General features: G+C 49.7%; 1 long non-coding RNA gene across 1 annotated transcript; it reads right to left on the minus strand.

The window, feature by feature from the left end:
- Positions 1-304: 304 nt before the first annotated feature.
- LOC131493531 (uncharacterized) lies at positions 305-6,138 on the minus strand. Its single transcript, XR_009252726.1, has 2 exons — positions 5,350-6,138; positions 305-3,471 (listed from the first exon to the last, which is right to left on the minus strand). It is a non-coding gene; the product is annotated as an uncharacterized LOC131493531 (long non-coding RNA).
- Between the last annotated feature and the right edge of the window lie 2,472 nt (positions 6,139-8,610).

An 8,610-nucleotide genomic window follows, 5' to 3' on the forward strand; every position in this document is an offset into this window, starting at 1 on the left:
GTTGACACTTGACAGAAAACTGAAATGCTTAATTGTGGGGCCAGACACACGTCTTTGGAACATCACTGCTCTGAAGATCAACGAACATCAGATCGTGCTTTTAGATGTTACAAAGATGAAAATATAGCTTGCCTCTTTGTGAAATTAATCACCCTAAAATCCAAAGACAAATGGGATTCCTAGGGCAGTATGCAGCCAGTAATTTAATACCCAAGTTTTTCTGATCAATAAGCCATTGGCCTGTTAGAGTATTTAAGTCATGCTTAAAGTCAGTCAGGAAAAAAAAAAGATCTATCAACTTAAGTTCTTTGAAAGCATGTCTTTAATTGAAAATGCCATTTTTTTAATTTATGCATTGCCTTTTGCATTATTATAAAACGGTAATAAAAAATGGTTAATAAAAATACTTAAAATTTTTTAATCAGAAATGTCATGATTTATCATGTCGTTTATTTCACCAGTGTTTGAGCGCCAAAATTATGTGTCGCTGCGTCGTACAACTCCAGGGGGCGCCATCCTGTTGCGATCTCAGGAAATGGGAGGCTCTTGAGATACTGTTAAGGACAGCATGTTTGTGTCCTCCCCAAATTCTTATGTTGAAACCCTAATCCCCAACGTGATACTGTTTGGAGATGAGACCTTTGGGAGGTCATGAGGGCGGAGCCCCATGATGGAGTTAGTGCCCTTAAAGAGTCCAGAGCTTCCTCATGCTGACCATGGGTTAAAGGTTATGCAAGTTATTGGTGCCTTAAAAAAAAAAGAAACAACCACCTTGTACTACTATGTATTTCAGACCGTGTAATGGTAAGAAACATTTGGCACCTGGAAGGGAAAGTTCAAGTGTGCCGTTGTAGAACTCTACCCTATGAAGACATCTGACCTGGGGTGTTTGACCTTGGGGGAAGCAGAGTTTGAAAGGACTTCATGTGGACTCAGAGTTGAAAGCGGAAGATGGGCCGCTTTAGAAACTGCCGCCTTTTGTAATAGACCGTCTCCGCCAACGCCGAGTGGGAAAACGGGAGGGAAGGCTTCCTTCATGTGGAATTTTTCCCGAATAATAGCTGGACCTTCAGATGCAGTAGAGAGGCACGGAAAGGAGCACCTGTTCCGGAGGAAGCTTCTGGAAGCATTTAGGGAGGTCATGCGTGGCACACAGCTAGGAAGAGAGACATAGCACTCTTCTAGCATCTTTGTTTTCAAAGTCATCTGTAAAGGTTGTTATAGGGGCGCCTGGGTGGCTCAGTCGGTTGAGCGTCCGACTTCGGCTCAGGTCACGACCTCGCCGTTGGTGGGTTCGAGCCCCGTGTCGGTCTCTGTGCTGACAGCTCGGAGCCGGCAGCCTGCTTCGGATTCTGTGTCTCCCTCTCGCTCTGTCTGTACCCCCAACTCACGCTCTGTTTCTTTCTCTCAAAAATAAACATTAAAAAAATTATAAATCAATTAATCAATCAATCAATAAAGGTTGTTACAGAACCAAAAGCAGGGCAGTAAAAAGTAATACTAGCTGGCTGTCTGCCCCGCGTCTGCTGTCCCAGGCAGCATGTACACGTCCCCAGGTGCAGAGCTGTGGCCCATTCTCTCAGTCCCTGCAGCGTCCCCTGGAGAGAAACAGAAGCATGGGTCCATCTTACAGAGGGGAAAGCTGAGGTTCAGAGAGGCTGCTGAGGTGCCCGGGGTCACGCGACTTTATGCATCCAAACTGGCAGCCTGCTGAGCTCCGTGGCCCCATCCGGTGGCTCCGCAGGGGCACACTGCGGGGGGCGAGGGGGTGCCGATCAGCCTTGGATGATTCAACACTATGGGCTCCGGAGGTGCGGTTGAACAGCCTGCAGAGACAGGTGCTGACCAGACGCCAAGAGCACTGTCCGCATAGCCGGTGAGATGCACTCTGAGGGGCGAGGCTACCTGAAGTTTATAAGAAATGTTTTGAGGAGACGATTTGTAATCAGAAAAACCCCAGGGTCTGAGACGCCCGTTTCCTCATCTTTCCCGGAGAAATTGAGCCGACTTTAAATTACCCAACAAATTAGTTCATTTTAATGTCAGAATGCATGGAGGGGGGGAAGGGGTTCTGAGGTGAAGGAAAAGTAAGTGTAATTGCTTCTTTTTTTTTCGAGATCACAATATTACTTTGTTCATTATGAAATAATGAAGCATTATTTAATCCCATTATGAAATAAATGAGATTGAGTAAATAGCACATCTGCGTTCACGCAGTGATATAAAGTCAGGAAATGTTTATCCCACTGACATTTAAAAATAGCAGCTCAATTTTTCTTCGTAATGAAATCGTAGGTGTTGTCATTACAGAAATATATTTTATAAGAAATACAAATACGGCATTGTTAAATTAACTGTTAGGGAGCCTCTCCGACCGCACTCCTTCCTGGATCAGGTTGGGTTCTGAAACGTAGATTCACTTCTTCAAAATGGAGCTGATCCGTGGGCAGCGGTCGATATCAAACAAAATCATCAGTGAAATGCAAAAGGGGGGGAAACAAGGCAGTATGAGAGAAGGTGAAGTCCACGAAACCCTAGTTCAGCATCTACACCTGCCCTCTTGTGGTATTCGTCTGTATGGCCGCCCACCGTGCACGTTCAAGACTTTCGGAAATGGGGTGCCCCAGCCAGCGTCCTGAATGGCCGTGTATACTCACCACAGAGCCCTGTCCCCGGATGGTCCCGATTCCTTCCAACGAGCCCTTGCTGGACACCACGTCCGCTAGGGCGTAGAGCCCTCAAGGGGTGCTCACGTTTGGTGACGGCGACATTGGAGCTCAATCCATTTCACTGTCCTGTTGCAGCTGCTAGGACTGCCTCACGAGTGACCCCCCAAAATGTGATGATACAAAACAAGCGACCTGTGAGCCAGGAATTCAGACAGGGGCTGCTTTGGCCGGGGCTTCGCGGGGACTGTTGAAAGGCCGTGGGGTGGAAACATCTGAAGGCTCGTTCGCTGTCCGGGGGGTTGGGGCTGGCCGGACGCCGGGGAGTTTCTTCTGCGCGTGGCTCTTCGTGAGGGCCCGTGGGCTTCTTCAGAGTATGGTGGCTGTGTTCCAAGGGTGAGTGTCCCCAGGAGAAAGAATGCCAGGCAGAAGCTCTGTACGTTTTTATGACCCAGCGTCAGAAGTCAGATCGGGTCGCCTCCACCAGATTCTGTTGACCACAAGGGACCAGCCCCGATGCGGTATGTTAGGGAACATGAACACAAGGAGGCGTAGATCACTGGGGTCCATCTTGAAGACTGCACACATTTTAATAATGAACCTATACTGTGCTTTATTTTTCAGTAAGGTGTGACTGCCTTCACTTTCATGCACCGGGCCCTAGCATGCTCTCCGTCTGGCCAGCATGTGGCACTGAAGTCCCCTCTCCTTCCTGCGTGAGTGTGTCTGGGAGAATGATGAAGGGAGATGTCCCAAATAGAGTGAATCATCCAAGGAAAGAGGCGAGATCTTCCGGGATCTGGCTCTGGAAGGAAAAAGGGAGGGCAGAGGAGGGATGCCAGCACAGATGGGTAGGAGGTGGTCAGGGTGGGGGGTGGCGGGTGGGGAGGAATGGGGACTTCTCTCTTCTCTTCTGAGGCGTCTCCCTCCCAGACCCCCATTCTCCACCCCCGCCTCCACCTGCAATTTAAGAGATTCCATCAAGGACTTCTGGGCGAAATAAGAATGACTAATAAACATTAAAGAAAAAAAAAAAATCTCAAAGAAAAAAAAAAAAACTAGTAACCCTGGAAACAGACATTGAAGCCATAATCAGATACCCTGAAGGAAGGGTGGGGTCAGAATGCTTTCTCAACGAATGGAACCTCCTTTAATCCGAAAATTGACTGCTGCCTATAATTATCTGAATGTAACTCAAGTCTTAATTCAGATTTTCCATTTTTAAAAATATAAGTGTTTTGGTTCTGAAAAAAAAAATAGCCTCGTATTCAGGAATACCACACGCTGGTATTGGATCACTACCCACAAGCTCTCTCGGGGGACAGCGGTGTAGCCAGACGCTCTCACGGTGTGGCCGTCAACTGTAGGACAGAGAACTCACCCCTGATCTGGAACATCCTGCATCGTGGTCAGAAAGGAGCTGACCGAGGGCAGGGCTGGAGAGTTGGAGAATCCTGAGAAGGTGAAGTTGGAGCTAAGTCCTTAACAACAGGTGAGCGGCATCCAGGACCTCCTCTGTGGGGTGTTTGGGAGAGCACTGTAGGTAGAGGGAAAGCATGAGCCAAGGGCCAGTATGTCAACAGGAGCCATCTGCCTGGGAAGTGACAGGTACCAGTATCCTGATTGGTGGCATGTGTGTGTGGTAGTTAATGGGCATGGCAGGGAGGCTGAACTCCATCCATTGAGATGAGTCTTCGGCGTTTTTAAGCAAGGGCACCAGCGCCTGGGTAAATTTTAGAAGAATCCCTCTGTGTTTGGTGGCCATCCAAGGAGCAAGAGGTGTGCCAATAGATGACAGCCGGAAGCTGAAAGGCAGGGGTGGCCGGGGCAGTGCCGGTGGGAATGGAAAGGAGGAAAGTACTGGAGAGACCTTTCTGAAGCAGGCTGGCATTCCAAGAGGGACGCGACTCTTCGTGTCATATCTCTGATGCCTCGCGTGGGACCTCCGAATCCATGGCTGTCTGCGTAAGTGATTGGCCAACAAAACGCATGCGAGGGAGAGGGGAGGGAATTGGCGGAAAAGGGGAAGGGCCGGGGAGGCACGTCGAGGACCCCCATTTGAGAAACGGTTGAAAAAATTCAGGGTAAGAGAACCAGCCCCGCTGATGTTCTGTCCCCAGCTCTTCCCGCGTCAGCAGACCCCGCAGCAGCCCAGCGGTGAGACCCTCAGACGTGGTCCGGGATGAAAAGATCATGCTGGCTTGCTCAGCCTGACGGTGTGGGCTGGAACGGGTCAGAATCGGTTCTGTCCATTTTCGTGCGCAGTCTGCTCTCTCTAGACAGTTCATGTGAATAGCCCGGCTAGTTTCTCCCCATTTTCTTCCTAGACCTGGAATCACACCCCCAGTTCACTGCCTCATCTTCCCATATCATACTTACAGAGGGGAAAGTTTCCCAAATATCATTAATTACCTTAAGGAATTCCATAACTGGCTGGGGCACCTGGGTGGCTCAGTTAGTTCAGTGGCCAACTCTTGATTTTGGCTCAGGCCATGATGTCACGGGTCATGAGATCGAGCCCCGTGTTGGGCTCGGCGCTGAGTCCAGAGCCTGCTTGGGATTTTCTCTCTTCCCCCCGCTCTCTCAAAATAAATAAACATTAAAAAAAAAAAAAAAAAGAATTCAATAAGAACAAAGACCTAAGGAAGGATTACTTTTTATCAGTGATAGGAACTTCAGATACCTGTTCAGGAGTCAACAGCCCTCCAGACGAAAGCTAAGAAACGGAATCCGAGGATACCTGAATGAATTTCTCAGTTTTCGGTTGGTTTGCTTCACATCGGAGCCCTCATGTGATGAGCTTGTCCTGAGTACTAGCACCTGGTAAACAATTCACTAATTATTTTGCTGATCACTTTCAATTTGGGGGGTTGCTGTAAAACTAAGACAACAGCAGAAAATTTCGAAAACAGGGGAAGCCGTCTCCCGGGATCCTGCGCCCATCACGAAGGTCTGATAACGATTGTAGGGTTCCAGTCCTCAGCCCAAAGCGGATGGTTTCTTAGCTGTAAACACAGTGCACTTCGTGTCCTGCTTTTTTTCACTTAGCGTTATCTGATTCCTTTTTATGAGCAATGAAATGTGAGACGAGGTGGCTGGTCACACGGTGTTTTGAGAGACATTGTTGGAAGGATTGGGGAGTATTTTCTAAGCCCCATCGACTTCAGGGAATCAGGAAATTAAACTTTTTATTTATTGGTCTTTGACTTGCCCATAAATGGACACAGTTCCACCTTGTTTGGCTGCATTGTTCAAGCAGACACTGGCGGAGCAAAGGCATGCCGGTGAGTAATTAGGCATTAGGTGAAGGCCGGGCAGTGCTTTACGGGGGCCATTAGTAGTCAGTCGCTCAGCTGCCTTCAAGGTTCGAGTCTGCTCCTTGGACGTCAGTTACCATGAGTTTCTTTGATTTCCAAAAACTGGGGCGGGGGGCAGGGTGCGGTGCAGATGTTTAAAAACAATAAACTGGCTTTTGTCCAGTCTTTTTTTTTTTAATTTTTTTTTCATTTTTGGGACAGAGAGAGACAGAGCATGAACGGGGGAGGGGCAGAGAGAGAGGGAGACACAGAATCGGAAACAGGCTCCAGGCTCCGAGCTGTCAGCACAGAGCCCCACGCGGGGCTCGAACCCACCGACCACGAGATCATGACCTGAGCTGAAGTCAGCCGCTTAACCGACTGCGCCACCCAGGCGCCCCAATCCAGTCTTTTAACGGAAAGGATAAAAGATGTCTGTTACATACGTGCTTTTTTTTGAAAAAAAAAAAAAAAAACATTTTCTGAGTCTGATCAATGTTGTGTAGCACCTGAGGGCTTGGGGACTTAATCTATAGACGGTTCCAGCCACTGCGCAGAGCCCGCGGAAGCCGCCTCCCTGCTCTCCCAGCCCAGCGGAGGAGGGGGCTTGTGAAACGCGCCTCTGCATATATTTAGTTCAGAGCAAAAGTTGTTATCACAGCGATTAAATAACTAAAGAGTACCTATCTTCAGAGGGGAAAAACCGGAGCATTCTTTTCCCTAAATGTGGCCTCGGTAAAACGCTGTCCTCTTTGTAGAGCCATCTTTACTCACCTGCCACAGCTTTGTAAAGCAAAATGATCGTTGCCGTTTCTAGAATGGAAAAAGCCCATTTTGTTAAAAATCATTAGGTTCGGGGCACCACCTGGGTGGCTCAGCTGGTTAAGCGTCGGACTTCGGCTCAGGGCATGATCTCGCACTTCGTGGGTTCGAGCCCCACGTCAGGCTCTGTGCCGACAGCTCAGAGCCTGGAGCCTGCTTCAGATTCAGGGTCTCCCTCTCTCTCTGCCCCTCCCTTGCTCTCACTCTGTCTCTCTCTCTCTCTCTCTCAAAAATGAATAAATATTAAAAAAATATTAAAAATTCGTAAGGTTAAGGGGCACCTGGGTGGCTCAGTTGGTTAAGCAGCCAATGCCAGCTCAGGTCAGGATCTCGCAGTTCGTGGGTTCGCACCCCACGTTGGGCTCTGTGCTGGTAGGCCAGAGCCTAGAGCCTGCTTCCGATTCTGTGTCTCCTTCTCTCTCTGCCCCTCCCCTGCTCATGCTCGGTCTCTGTCTCTCAAAAATAAATAAACGTTAAAAAAAAAATTCTCTTTTTAAATCGTAAGGTTAAAAAAAGCACCAGAGTTTTAATGGTTGGCTGTTTGGAGACACTCCCTCATTCTTTAGTGTCCTGAACCGTGAGTGAGCGTCAGAGGATGAGCTAAGCAAGTGCCAAGGTAAAGGTGAAAAGCAAGGGTGTGAGCCTGTCCACCAGGTGCCAGTAGCCTTGGAGGATAGGGGAGCAGATACTTAACGTACCCTCGCACTCAGGGCTGTGAGGAAGCTCAGAGGAGAAAGAAGAAACATTGCTTCCAGCCAGGGCAGTGCGGGGGGGGGGGGGTGGTTTGAATGGCCAGGTCTTCCCTTCACAAGGCGGGATGAGGGGTCAAGGCCACATCAGACTCATCGCCAACCCAATACTGTTCGGTTCTCCGGGAATCGATGCAATCCACTGTTGTTGCCGGAGAATCATGACTAGGGACCCGATTTTGTGAATGGCAGAGTCCTGACAGAAGGGGGCACCGTCCCAGTGCTCCACTCATCCAAGAGAAGGGACCCAGAGGGGTCAGCCTGCAGGCCTCACTGGCCATCGGGGTCTTCCAGGAACGCGAGTGGGGAAGGGGCAGAGAGAGAGAGGGAGAGAGAGAATCCCAAGCAGGCTCCGGGCTCAGCGAGGAGTCCAATGCGGGGTTCCGTCGCGTGACCGTGAGATCACGACCTGAACCAAAATCAAGAGTCGAATGCTCAAGCGACTGAGCCTCCCAGGCGCCCCGCCTCGCACTTTGAAGAACGCTTTGCATGCACCTGGTCCTGTAATCCTTAATTCTAGGAGGTGGGGCCCCTAATTAGACCCCGTAAAAGGATATGAAAACCAAGAGTTAGGAGTGATGTGATCAGCCCACAAAGGTAACAATTGAGCTGGGTCCCAGAGCTGCACTCTCACCCAGTAAGCTAGGACCACCCTTCACAAATGGCCCCTGCAAAGACTTTCCAGAATGTTCTTTTGGCAGTCTCCTTGCACCCATGTTCTGTATGCCAGGCAGATGTCGGGTCCTAGGGAATGGGGGTATGGCAGACAGGGGAAGTGTGCAGTCTTCTGCTGTCCCCAAACACTGCCATCATCCAGGCCTGAGAAGCTGGCAGCGTCCTGGTATCACCTTGTGCACTCAAGGTCCTGCCAGGCCCCGCACGTTGGCTCCTGTTTTCCATACACACTGGCCAGTGCTGCACCTTTACCGCGTGAACGAGCTTCCGGGCTGGGGGTTCCATCGCAGCCCGGACTGGACCCCAGTCCCCAGAGACTCTTCCTCTCTCTCTCTCTCTCTCTCTCTCTCTCTCTCTTTGGTGACCGGGCAGCCTGAATTTCTAGGACACTTCAAATCTCAA

Source organism: Neofelis nebulosa, chromosome 13 (genome assembly GCF_028018385.1).
Source record: "Neofelis nebulosa isolate mNeoNeb1 chromosome 13, mNeoNeb1.pri, whole genome shotgun sequence".
Taxonomy (NCBI): domain Eukaryota; kingdom Metazoa; phylum Chordata; class Mammalia; order Carnivora; family Felidae; genus Neofelis; species Neofelis nebulosa.